General features: G+C 46.5%; 3 non-coding genes across 3 annotated transcripts in view; all 3 read right to left on the bottom strand.

Annotated features, from left to right (window-relative positions):
* The window catches only part of LOC147069896 (large subunit ribosomal RNA), a 4,110-nt gene extending 2,268 nt beyond the window's left edge, over nucleotides 1-1,842 (bottom strand). The window contains exon 1 of the ribosomal RNA XR_015071118.1: nucleotides 1-1,842. This exon is cut by the window's left edge and continues 2,268 nt beyond it. This is a non-coding gene — a ribosomal RNA (large subunit ribosomal RNA).
* A 394-nt stretch (nucleotides 1,843-2,236) lies between these two features.
* On the bottom strand, nucleotides 2,237-2,398 carry LOC147069895 (5.8S ribosomal RNA). The gene has a single exon (XR_015071123.1). It is a non-coding gene; the product is annotated as a 5.8S ribosomal RNA (ribosomal RNA).
* Nucleotides 2,399-2,550: 152 nt separating this feature from the next.
* On the bottom strand, nucleotides 2,551-4,494 carry LOC147069894 (small subunit ribosomal RNA). The gene has a single exon (XR_015071109.1). It is a non-coding gene; the product is annotated as a small subunit ribosomal RNA (ribosomal RNA).
* Nucleotides 4,495-12,500: the final 8,006 nt, after the last annotated feature.

The following is a 12,500-nucleotide window of genomic DNA, read 5'->3' as shown; positions in this document are numbered from 1 at the left end:
TGCTACTACCACCAAGATCTGCGCCGACGGAGGCTCCAGGCGGGCTCACGCCCAGACCCTTCTGCGCACACCGCCGCGGCCATCCTACTCGTCGCGGCTTCAAGACGCCCCCGCCGTGAGGCGGGTGCGCCCCGCCTGCCTGCGACGGTCGAGTATAGGCTGAACGCTACAGCGCCATCCATTTTCAGGGCTGGTTGCTTCGGCAGGTGAGTTGTTACACACTCCTTAGCGGATTCCGACTTCCATGGCCACCGTCCTGCTGTCCTGAGCGACCAACGCCTTTTATGGTTTCCGATGAGCGTTCATTGGGCGCCTTAACTCGACGTTTGGTTCATCCCACAGCGCCAGTTCTGCTTACCAAAATTGGCCCACTTGGCACTCCCATCCGAGCTCCGACTTCATCTTCGAGCAAGACGGAGATCTCACCCATTTAAAGTTTGAGAATAGGTTGAGGCCGTTTCGGCCCCAATGCCTCTAATCATTCGCTTTACCGGATGAGACTGTGTGAATGTAGCGCGCCCGCGAGGGGCGCGAACATATTTCTCGAGCGCCAGCTATCCTGAGGGAAACTTCGGATGGAACCAGCTATTAGATAGTTCGATTAGTCTTTCGCCCCTATACCCAGTTCCGACGATCGATTTGCACGTCAGAATCGCTTCGGTCCTCCATCAGGGTTTCCCCTGACTTCGACCTGACCAGGCATAGTTCACCATCTTTCGGGTCCCAGCGTGTACGCTCTCAGTGCGTCTCGATAATAACAACGGTGGCTTTTTCGAAACGCCTCGGGAATGCGGCGGGACCGCGGAAACGGTCCGCGCATCTTCCCTCCGGCGCGACCGAGGCCGCGCCTTTCACTTTCATTGCGCCTCTGGGTTTAGTGTAAAAAAATCCCAATGACTCGCGCACATGCTAGACTCCTTGGTCCGTGTTTCAAGACGGGTCCTGTGAGTGCCCAAAACAAACCCACCGCCGACCGGGACGCGTCCCGTCCGAGAGCGCGCCGCTAACCACGACGGCCGACGCGCGACACCCGCGGCGCACGAGGCGCCGGGGGCCGCACGAAGGTCGCCGCTGCGGCGCGACGGACGACCGGCCGAAGCCGGGCGGACGCGAACCTCGTTCTCTACCGTCGCGTGCGGCGGCCGTGGACGCCGCGGCTCCGCCCCTCGTCGAGGGACGGGACAACCGCACGGCGCATTCGACCGCAGCGCGACGGGTCGCGGTGTTATACTGAGGGAGAAGTGCACGCACTCCGGGGGCCCGTCGGCGAACCCGCGCCCCCCCCTGCCGGCGCACCCGCGAAGGCGCGTCGGCAGAGGGTGAGCGGCGAGACGCGGACCCCGGCGGAAGAGCGATGAATCTCCCCGTTCGCTCGTTTGAGTTCCACAGGTTTACCCCTGAACGGTTTCACGTACTCTTGAACTCTCTCTTCAAAGTTCTTTTCAACTTTCCCTCACGGTACTTGTTCGCTATCGGTCTCGTGGTAGTATTTAGCCTTAGATGGAGTCTACCACCCGCTTAGGGCTGCACTCTCAAGCAACCCGACTCTGGGGAGAGAGACCGTCGCGGCCGGCTACCGTCACCACGGGCCTGGCACCCTCTACGGGTAAACGGCCCCGTTCAAGATGAACTTGGACTGGCAGCCGTGACTAATGACCGCGCGTGTATGTATAATTCTCCTCCCGAACGCTACATTTCCCGGCGGCCCGCCGGGGCCGCAGGATTCAGCGCTGGGCTCTTCCCGTTTCGCTCGCCGCTACTCGGGGAATCCTCGTTAGTTTCTTTTCCTCCGCTTACTGATATGCTTAAGTTCGGCGGGTGATCTCTCCTGATTTGAGGTCGACAAACAGTTTGCGTGCAAAATGACGCATGCGAGCGCTCAGACTCACGCGCGGCGACGCCTTTTACGGGTTGTGTGCGTGTGTGCGCAGCGGCTTTTGCAAGTCACCGCGCTCACGCCACGTTCCAGTGCGTGCGCGCGAAGCGAGCGCCCGATGCGAGCGCACTGAGGCGCTACATTCGCACAGGGCGCGCCCGACAACAGGCGTCGATAAATATTTGACCGGACGCCCGGAAGGACGGGTGGGTGGCGGAGGCGTGCGTGTGCACGCGACCTATCCCCCCCCCCCGCCGACCTGGCGACGCCGGCAACTGCTCGCGAACAGCCACACACACACACACACAAGTGTGTGTGTGTGTTATATGACCGTTCGCAGTCTGGTGTTTCTGGTGTACGCGACCCTCAAACAGGAGTGGTCCGTCGACAAACTACGTCTTGCTCGGACCGCAATGTGCGTTCGAAATGTCGATGCTCATGTGTCCTGCAGTTCACACTCTGACGCGCATTTAGCTGCGTTCTTCATCGACCCACGAGCCGAGTGATCCGCCGTTCAGGGTAATCTAGTGATTACATATTGTTGTTGTTATATTGTTTCGTTTTCGGCATATTATATATTTCATAATGCACATGCGAGATGTGCAAAATAAATTTATATAAAAAAAAAAAATTACACGTTACGCGTACACGCGCACATGTTCGTTTCGCACAGGAAATGATCCTTCCGCAGGTTCACCTACGGAAACCTTGTTACGACTTTTACTTCCTCTAAATGATCAAATTCGGTCAAACTTTCCGGCGCGTCAGAGGCCCACGAGGAGCTTCCGCGCGCCAGTCCGAAGACCTCACCAAATCATCCATCGGTAGTAGCGACGGGCGGTGTGTACAAAGGGCAGGGACGCAATCAACGCGAGCTGGTGACTCGCTTTTACTAGGAATTCCTCGTTCATGGGGGAGAATTGCAAACCCCAATCCCTATCACGAAGGGGTTTCATCGGGTTACCCGGGCCGTTAAGCCAAGGAGGACACGCTGATCCCTTCAGTGTAGCGCGCGTGCGGCCCAGGACATCTAAGGGCATCACAGACCTGCTATTGCTCAATCTCGTGCGGCTATATATACCGCCGGTCCCTCTAAGAAGATTTTCATTGTACGCCGGTAGTGAAGACCGCGACGCGCCCGCGCCTCCGACGCAGAACGCCAAAGGACACGGACGCGCGCGGACCCTCGTGATACCGGTTGTACGTCTATTTAATAGGCTAGAGTTACGTTCGTTACCGGAATTAACCTGACAAATCGCTCCACCAACTAAGAGCGGCCATGCACCACCACCCACCGAATCGAGAAAGAGCTGTTAATCCGTCAATCCTTCCAGTGTCCGGGCCTGGTGAGTTTTCCCGTGTTGAGTCGAATTAAGCCGCAGGCTCCACTCCTGGTGGTGCCCTTCCGTCAATTCCTTTAAGTTTCAGCTTTGCAACCATACTCCCCCCGGAGCCCGAAAGCTTTGGTTTCCCGGGAGCTGCCCACCGGGTTAAAATAATGAAACTTCGGCGGATCGCTGGCTGGCATCATTTATGGTTAGAACTACAGCGGTATCTAATCGCCTTCGAACCTCTAACTTTCGTTCTTGATTAATGAAAACACCTTTGGCAAATGCTTTCGCTTTAGTCCGTCTTGCGACGATCCAAGAATTTCACCTCTAACGTCGCAATACGAATGCCCCCAGTTGTCCCTATTAATCATTACCTCTGGTATCAGAAAGCCAACAAAACAGAACCGAGGTCCTATTCTATTATTCCATGCGTACAATATTCAGGCAAAACTTAGCCCGCTTTGAGCACTCTAATTTGTTCAAAGTAAACAGCCGCGACGGCCCGCCTCGGCGAACGGCCGACCTTGCGGCCGACCGACGCCGGATGGCGAAGGACGCACCGGCGAGAAGCCCCGCAGACGTGCCTGTCGTACCGCAGTCGGTAGACCGACACCGCAGGACACAATTTCAACTACGAGCTTTTTAACCGCAACAACTTTAGTATATGCTATTGGAGCTGGAATTACCGCGGCTGCTGGCACCAGACTTGCCCTCCAATGGATCCTCGTTAAAGGATTTAAAGTGTAATCATTCCGATCACGAGGCCTCGGACGAGTCCCGTATCGTTATTTTTCGTCACTACCTCCCCGTGCCGGGAGTGGGTAATTTGCGCGCCTGCTGCCTTCCGTGGATGTGGTAGCCGTTTCTCAGGCTCCCTCTCCGGAATCGAACCCTGATTCCCCGTTACCCGTGACAACCATGGTAGTCGCATAAACTACCATCGACAGTTGATAAGGCAGACATTTGAAAGATGCGTCGCCGGTGCTAGACCGTGCGATCAGCTCAAAGTTATCTAGAGTCATCTCGAAGAGCGACGGACGACGCGAGCGCCGACCGCCGATTGGTTTTTGATCTAATAAAAGCATTCCTCACGTTCCCGTTCAGAATTACGTTTGCATGTATTAGCTCTAGAATTGCCACAGTTATCCAAGTAACTGTGTACGATCTAAGGAACCAAAACTGATATATTGAGCCATTCGCGGTTTCACCTTAATTAGGCTCATACTGAGACTTGCATGGCTTAGTCTTTGAGACAAGCATATGATTACTGGCAGGATCAACCAGGGAGCTGCTCTGCGAGGCCGCGGGCGCGCGCGCACTGGGCGCGCCGACACCCGCGATCCACACGTCACACGCGAACGCGCACCGGAGTCACCCGGCGGGCGACGCTGGCTCTCTCTTTCGATTTTTAACGTGCCGACGCACGAGATACAACGGATTGTATGCATACATACGCACAGAGCACGAGATCGTGCTCCGCGTTTCTCAATTTCCCATCGTAAAACGTGCACACCGAAAACGCACGCCGTCGGCGCGGTAAACGGAGCGACGGAGGCTGAAACGCCGTCCGCCGTCACTCGACAGGATGATTCTGCTAGCGCGGAACTCCAGAGTGATGCGATCGCATAGGCCGCGGCGACGAAATATAATCGCACGCCGGGTGAGTGTCTCGTCTCGCAAATGTACCGCCGACGCGGCCGAATGGCCGCCGCAGTTTGCGAACGCCGTGAAGGAAGTCTTGTCAAAGACGACAACCCACTGCTATACGATGGATGAGGGGAGAGACCCAGACGACAACAACAACGAATACGGACACGGCAATGTTGGGTAGCGCAATAATCCGTCGCCATTATTTTATCGTACAGTTCTCTCCTGCGTACATTTTCCCTCACACATTATAGTGTAAACGCGGCGCACTACCGGCCGCGTAACCGAAATAACACTACAAAAGGCGAAGGTGACGATTCTCTTTAGGTTTAATCTTTCATTTGAAATTTCGAATTGCGAATTGCGAATATATATTTTGGTAATTTGGATAATTTTTTTTTTTTAATTTCAATTTTTTTTTTTTTTTTTTTTTTTTTCATCCATCATTATGAATGATATAAAACCATTGAAATAAATATCATTATGAGAACGTTATATTACGCTCGCCACCGAACGGTCGAGGGTGGGCTGAAATGCCGATACGACGCAAATATAGCTTGCCAGGCGGACGCGGTCTCGTACTTCGTCTCGTACGGTCTCGTCTCGGTCTCGTACTTCGTTCGCAAACCGTCAAGAGTGCCAAACAAAATGTAGCATAGCATTGATAAAGCGCCGCACTACCGACCGCGTGACCGAAATATCACTACAAAAGGCGAAATTGACGATTCTCTTTAGGTTTAATCTTTCATTTGAAATTTCAAATTGCGAATTGCGAATATATATTTTGGTAATTTGTTTGGTTAAATTTTTTTTTTTAAATTTCTAATTTTTTTTTCCATCATGATAAGATATGATGTATGAAAAAAAAAATTAGGTTATATTATGTTAGGTTAGGTTAGGTTAGGTTAGGTTAGGTTAGGTTAGTTTAGGTTAGATTAGGTTAGTTGAGGTTAGGTTAGTTTTTGTTTAGGTTAGGTTAGGTAAGGTTAGATTAGGTAAGGTTAGGTTAGGTTTAGCTTAGGTTAGGTTGTGTTAGGTAAGGTAAGGTTATGTTAGGTTATGTTAGGTTAGGTTAGGTGAGGTGAGGTTAGGTCAGGTTAGCGAAAGAACGTAGTCGACGAGAGCGCCGCTTTAAGCGAGCCATGGGCCCTCCTGGCTAGCTAAATCTGCGTCCCGCCGGCATCGTCTACTTGACATGCCGGAGGGACGCAGATTTAGCTAGCCAGGAGGGCCCATGTCTCGCTAAAAGCTGCGCTCTCGTCGACTACGTCCGTTCGCTGACCTGACCTAACCTCACCTCACCTAACCTAACCTAACATAACCTAACATAACCTTACCTAACCTAACACAACCTAACCTAAACTAAACCTAACCTAACCTTACCTAATCTAACCTTACCTAACCTTACCTAAACAAAAACTAACCTAACCTAACCTAAACAAAAACTAACCTAACCTAACTTAAACTAACCTAACCTAACCTAAACTAACCTAAACAAAAACTAACCTAACCTAAGCAAAAACTAACCTAAACAAAAACAAACCTAACCTAAACAAAAACTAACCTAACCTATCCTAAACAAAAACTAACCTAACCTAACCTAATCATACCTAACGTGACCTAACCTAACCTAAACTAACCAATTTTTTTTTTCATACATCATTTATTATTATGATGAATACCATAAAAAAATATCAATATCATATCGTTATAGGGCATAAACGTGATCAACGAGCGTGTCACTGATCATTTTAAATGCGCCCGATACGCCTCACCTGAAAGAATATTTCATTGTCTTCATTTCGACGTTCAACATAGGAATAGGTAAGTAAAGCGCGAGGGCGAGTTCTAGCGGTAAAATTTGATGTTAAAATAATTTTTCATCCAACATATATTATTATGATAGATATCATATACCGTTGACATGTCGATAACATAATATCGTCATAATACGCACGCCGCCGAACGCGGCGAGAGTCGGACGTGAAGTGCACGATGCACGACGATTAAGCTCGCCAGGCGGGCCACGTGTCGCGCTCTAAGCGGCCCTCTCGTGCGTCGTCGACGGCCGAAACGGCGATGTCTCGCTTTAAACGGCGCTCTCGTCGACGACGTTCGTTCGCAGACCTAACCTAACCTAAACTAACCTAACCTAACCCAAACACAAAAACTAACCTAACCTAACCTAACCTTACCTAACCTAACCTAAGCTAATTTAAATAAAAAAAAAAAAAATCTTTTTTTTTACATCCATCATATTATTAACATTATATATATATAACGAAGAATTAAAAAAAAAAAAAAAAAAAAAAAAAAATTAAAATAAACCTTACCTAACCTTACCTAACCTAACCTAAGCTAATTAAAATAAAAAAAAAAAAATCTTTTTTTTTACATCCATCATATTATATTATTATGAAATATCAATATTATATCGTCATAAGGCATGAACGTAATCGTAAGATAATTTCATTGTCTAGTTCTAGCGGTATAATTTGATGTTGAAATAATTTTTCATTTCTTTTCATTCATCATACATTATTATGATAGGTATAATATACCATTGACATAACGATAATATAATGTCGTTTAAATACGCACGAACCGGCGAGAGTGGGACGTGTGAAGTGCACGATGCCGGCGGGACTCAGATTTAGCTGGCCAGGCGGGCCCGTGTCACGCTTTAAGCGGCGCTCTCGTCCGTCGTCGACGGCCGAAGCAGCGACCTCGTCGTCGAAGGATGTCTCGCTTTAAACGGCGCTCTCGTCGACGACGTTCGTTCGCCAACTTAACCCAACCTAACCTTACATAAACCTAACCTGACCTAACCTAACCATATTATCGTCATAATACGCACGCCGCCGAACCGGCGAGAGTCGGACGTGAAGTGCACGATGCACGACGATTTAGCTCGCCAGGCGGGCCACGTGTCGCGCTCTCGTGCGTCGTCGATGCATGTCTCGCTTTAAGCCGCGGTCTCGTACTTCGTTCGCAAACCGTCAAGAGTGCCAAACAAAATGTAGCATAGTATTGATAAAGCGCCGTACTGTTAATAATGTAAATGAAATATGAACAATGTAATAGTGAAGTAATAACCCTCGTACGAAAAACCAAGGAATTCAATAAAAGCAGAAATAAAAAAAATTTAAATAAACCTCACCTAACCTTATCTAACCTAAACCCTATCTAATTTAAATTGAAAAAAAAAAAACATTTTTTTTTCATCCATCATACAATATTATGATAGATATCATATATCGATAACATATTATCGTCATAATACGCACGCCGCCGAACCGGCGAGAGGCGGACGTGAAGTGCACGATGCACGACGATTTAGCTCGCCAGGCGGGCCACGTGTCGCGCTCTCGTGCGTCGTCGATGCATGTCTCGCTTTAAGCCGCGGTCTCGTACTTCGTTCGCAAACCGTCAAGAGTGCCAAACAAAATGTAGCATAGTATTGATAAAGCGCCGTACTGTTAATAATGTAAATGAAATATGAACAATGTAATAGTGAAGTAATAACCCTCGTACGAAAAACCAAGGAATTCAATAAAAGCAGAAATAAAAAAAATTTAAATAAACCTCACCTAACCTTATCTAACCTAAACCCTATCTAATTTAAATTGAAAAAAAAAAAACATTTTTTTTTCATCCATCATACAATATTATGATAGATATCATATATCGATAACATATTATCGTCATAATACGCACGCCGCCGAACCGGCGAGAGGCGGACGTGAAGTGCACGATGCACGACGATTTAGCTCGCCAGGCGGGCCACGTGTCGCGCTCTCGTGCGTCGTCGATGCATGTCTCGCTTTAAGCCGCGGTCTCGTACTTCGTTCGCAAACCGTCAAGAGTGCCAAACAAAATGTAGCATAGTATTGATAAAGCGCCGTACTGTTAATAATGTAAATGAAATATGAACAATGTAATAGTGAAGTAATAACCCTCGTACGAAAAACCAAGGAATTCAATAAAAGCAGAAATAAAAAAAATTTAAATAAACCTCACCTAACCTTATCTAACCTAAACCCTATCTAATTTAAATTGAAAAAAAAAAAACATTTTTTTTTCATCCATCATACAATATTATGATAGATATCATATATCGATAACATATTATCGTCATAATACGCACGCCGCCGAACCGGCGAGAGGCGGACGTGAAGTGCACGATGCACGACGATTTAGCTCGCCAGGCGGGCCACGTGTCGCGCTCTCGTGCGTCGTCGATGCATGTCTCGCTTTAAGCCGCGGTCTCGTACTTCGTTCGCAAACCGTCAAGAGTGCCAAACAAAATGTAGCATAGTATTGATAAAGCGCCGTACTGTTAATAATGTAAATGAAATATGAACAATGTAATAGTGAAGTAATAACCCTCGTACGAAAAACCAAGGAATTCAATAAAAGCAGAAATAAAAAAAATTTAAATAAACCTCACCTAACCTTATCTAACCTAAACCCTATCTAATTTAAATTGAAAAAAAAAAAACATTTTTTTTTCATCCATCATACAATATTATGATAGATATCATATATCGATAACATATTATCGTCATAATACGCACGCCGCCGAACCGGCGAGAGGCGGACGTGAAGTGCACGATGCACGACGATTTAGCTCGCCAGGCGGGCCACGTGTCGCGCTCTCGTGCGTCGTCGATGCATGTCTCGCTTTAAGCCGCGGTCTCGTACTTCGTTCGCAAACCGTCAAGAGTGCCAAACAAAATGTAGCATAGTATTGATAAAGCGCCGTACTACCGACCGCGTGACCGAAATATCACTACAAAAGGCAAAATTGACGATTCTCTTTAGGTTTAATCTTTCATTTGAAATTTCGAATTGCGAATTGCGAATATATATTTTGGTAATTTGTTTGGTTAATTTTTTTTTTTTAAATTTCTAATTTTTTTTTCCATCATGATAAGATATGATGTATGAAAAAAAAAATTAGGTAATATTATGTTAGGTTAGGTTAGGTTAGGTTAGGTTAGGTTAGGTTAGGTTAGGTTAGGTTAGTTTAGGTTAGATTAGGTTAGTTTAGGTTAGGTTAGTTTTTGTTTAGGTTAGGTTAGGTAAGGTTAGATTAGGTAAGGTTAGGTTAGGTTAGGTTTAGTTTAGGTTAGGTTGTGTTAGGTAAGGTAAGGTTATGTTAGGTTATGTTAGGTTAGGTTAGGTGAGGTGAGGTTGGGTCAGGTTAGCGATCGAACGTAGTCGACGAGAGCGCCGCTTTAAGCGAGCCATGGGCCCTCCTGGCTAGCTAAATCTGCGTCCCGCCGGCATCGTCTACTTGACATGCCGGAGGGACGCAGATTTAGCTAGCCAGGAGGGCCCATGTCTCGCTAAAAGCTGCGCTCTCGTCGACTACGTCCGTTCGCTGACCTGACCTAACCTCACCTCACCTAACCTAACCTAACATAACCTAACATAACCTTACCTAACCTAACACAACCTAACCTAAACTAAACCTAACCTAACCTTACCTAATCTAACCTTACCTAACCTTACCTAAACAAAAACTAACCTAACCTAACCTAAACAAAAACTAACCTAACCTAACTTAAACTAACCTAACCTAACCTAAACTAACCTAAACAAAAACTAACCTAACCTAAGCAAAAACTAACCTAAACAAAAACAAACCTAACCTAAACAAAAACTAACCTAACCTATCCTAAACAAAAACTAACCTAACCTAACCTAATCATACCTAACGTGACCTAACCTAACCTAAACTAACCAATTTTTTTTTTCATACATCATTTATTATTATGATGAATACCATAAAAAAATATCAATATCATATCGTTATAGGGCATAAACGTGATCAACGAGCGTGTCACTGATCATTTTAAATGCGCCCGATACGCCTCACCTGAAAGAATATTTCATTGTCTTCATTTCGACGTTCAACATAGGAATAGGTAAGTAAAGCGCGAGGGCGAGTTCTAGCGGTAAAATTTGATGTTAAAATAATTTTTCATTATTTTTCATCCAACATATATTATTATGATAGATATCATATACCGTTGACATGTCGATAACATAATATCGTCATAATACGCACGCCGCCGAACCGGCGAGAGTCGGACGTGAAGTGCACGATGCACGACGATTTAGCTCGCCAGGCGGGCCACGTGTCGCGCTCTAAGCGGCCCTCTCGTGCGTCGTCGACGGCCGAAACGGCGATGTCTCGCTTTAAACGGCGCTCTCGTCGACGACGTTCGTTCGCCAACTAAACCCAACCTAACCTTACATAAACCTAACCTGACCTAACCTAACCTAACCTAACCTAACCTAACCAAACCTAACCTAACCTAACCTAACCTAACCTAACCTAACCTAACCTAACCTAACCTTACCTAACCTAACCTAAGCTAGTTTAAATAAAAAAAAAAAATCTTTTTTTTTACATCCATCATATTATTAACATTATATATATAACGAAGAATTAAAAAAAAAAAAAAAAAAAAAATTAAAATAAACCTTACCTAACCTAACCTAAGCTAATTTAAATAAATAAAAAAAAAATCTTTTTTTTTTACATCCATCATATTATATTATTATGAAATATCAATATTATATCGTCATAAGGCATGAACGTAATCGTAAGATAATTAAATTTCATTGTCTTCATTTCGACGAGTGGGACGTGTGAAGTGCACGATGCCGGCGGGACTCAGATTTAGCTGGCCAGGCGGGCCCGTGTCACGCTTTAAGCGGCGCTCTCGTCCGTCGTCGACGGCCGAAGCAGCGACCTCGTCGTCGACGACGGATGTCTCGCTTTAAACGGCGCTCTCGTCGACGACGTTCGTTAGCCAACTTAACCCAACCTAATATTACATAAACCTAACCTGACCTAACCTAACCTAACCTAACCTAACCTAACCTAACCTAACCTAACCTAACCTAACCTAACCTAACCTAACCTAACCTAACCTAACATAACCTAACCTAACCTAACCTTACCTAACCTAACCTAAGCTAGTTTAAATAAAAAAAAAAAATCCTTTTTTTTACATCCATCATATTATTAACATTATATATATATAACGAAGAATTAAAAAAAAAAAAAAAAAAAATTAAAATAAACCTAACCTAACCTAACCTAACCTAACCTGACCTGACCTGACCTGACCTGACCTAACCTAACCTAACCTAACACAACCTTACCTAAACTAGACCTAACCTAACCTAACCTAACCTTACCTAAACTAACATAACATAGGACGTAAAGTGCACGTTAAGTGGCGTTGTTTGTCTGTTTGTTTCGGCCGAACGACCGCGCGCGCACGCACGCACGCACGCACGCACGCAAACCGTCAAGAGCGGGCAGTAATTGATAAAAAAAGCGAAACCCCACGAGAAGCACCGGCGATGCCGGCGCGACCCGTGAGGTCTCGCATAAAGTTTGTTTGTCTGTTTCGGCCGAACGACCGAGAGCGCGCACGCACGCAAACCGTCAAGAGCGGGCAGTAATTGATAAAAAAAAGCGAAACCCCACGAGAAGCACCGGCGATGCCGGCGCGACCCGTGAGGTCTCGCATAAAGTTTGTTTGTCTGTTTCGGCCGAACGACCGAGAGCGCGCACGCACGCAAACCGTCAAGAGCGGGCAGTAATTGATAAAAAAAAGCGA

Source organism: Rhyacophila brunnea, unplaced genomic scaffold (genome assembly GCF_057557595.1).
Source record: "Rhyacophila brunnea isolate RB1 unplaced genomic scaffold, BYU_Rbru_1.0 scaffold_221, whole genome shotgun sequence".
NCBI lineage: Eukaryota > Metazoa > Arthropoda > Insecta > Trichoptera > Rhyacophilidae > Rhyacophila > Rhyacophila brunnea.
Note: the sequence above shows the minus strand (reverse complement) of the source record. Positions and strands in the feature narration are given on the sequence as shown.